The sequence below is a fragment of the Macrosteles quadrilineatus genome, unplaced genomic scaffold (genome assembly GCF_028750875.1).
Source record: "Macrosteles quadrilineatus isolate MER2022 unplaced genomic scaffold, UCM_ALF_1.0 Scaffold_6__1_contigs__length_79288215, whole genome shotgun sequence".
Lineage (NCBI taxonomy): Eukaryota > Metazoa > Arthropoda > Insecta > Hemiptera > Cicadellidae > Macrosteles > Macrosteles quadrilineatus.
Window position 1 is genome coordinate 67784493 of NW_026542599.1, and position 1478 is coordinate 67785970.

A 1478-nucleotide genomic window follows, 5' to 3' on the forward strand; every position below is an offset into this window, starting at 1 on the left:
AATTGGTTAGAATGGGAACCATAAAAATTGAAAATTTTAAAATCAAAGACCTCCAAACGTAAACAAACCAACCAATTGCCTACATCCACGAGTAAAAAGGGGCTGTCCATAAAAAATATTGGCAATTGACATTATATTGTACAAGCACGAATACTACAAGCGTAAGTTAATGGGGAAAAAGGATCAGTTTATGTTAGCATTACAGTTACAGTAAATGGCCATGCTTATGCTAAGATATAATAAATAATTAAGCCTACCTTTACCATAGTCATTGGGTCCATGCACTATGCAGAGTCGGAGAGAGAGGAGAAATGGTGTAAATCCATCAAACATAATAGTTTTTTTTATAAAGAAACTATAATTATTGACTATTAACCGACCTACCACTTGTAGGTTAGTAGTGAATGCTATAAAACCATACTAAATAATTAATTGTTATAAGCCCATACTACATCATATACATATATACACTAAGTAGCAGATAATCATTGTCCATACCCATTTACTGTACTCCTATCCTGTTTTTGTAATTTTCATTTTTTCACCAAGGAAAGCTATGTTGTGTTTGTGTTCTTTTTGTTCTTTCCTTCCACATTCGAGCAGCTGGAACTTAATAAACTTGAAGGCTTGAAGGGGAGGGAAGGGAAGGGAAAAGAAAAGGGAAGTGAATGTTTATAAATACTGGGAATAAGTTGGTTAAGTAGTAATACTAATAGCATAGACAAAAGCTAATAGTTTCTCATTTATTTAGCTGCCATATATTGTGAATAAATGTAAGCATGTTTAATGTATTATTTTAATTTTATTGTAATTTTATTCCGGTTAAGTATTGGCCTTATATTATAGTAGTATGAAATAACTTAACACTAGTTTACTGGTAAATCAACTCAAAGAAAAGGTATAGGCTATTTTATAAGTTAAATCTTGGAGTTTATAACTTAGCCTAGCCTATGTTTATAAACCTGTGAAACTTGGATAGGTAACAACTCTTATCAAACTTATCGAACATCAAAATATCGATTAGATTGATAACCAGGCCTACATCTAGCCCAACCAAAAACCAAACTATCAATACATAACGATGGAGTCGGATATCAAAGTTTTGCCTAGAAACCCCTCATGGTTTTAGCTTAAGTCAAAGAGATGTTAATCTACTAACTTATATGTTTAATCAGAACATTTATAGGCGTTAATAAAATAAACAACAGTCTCTACTTTATATTATAGGTTTTCCTAGCGGTTTCTTTTTTTATTGCATTCAAGAGTCGTTGTTGTTAATTGCTGGGGATCGCCTGAGATGCCTAAGGTATTTTAGAAGTTAGAATTCCCAACTAACCTTTAGATGGTTAAGACATAGGCCTAAGTTAGCTTCAGCTATAAACTTTATTTTGTTGGCATCCTTACCTATAAGTCTACTTGCACCATTATACACTTCCCAATAGAACTTTTTTGTAACTTTGTTTGATTCTGTTGTAAGG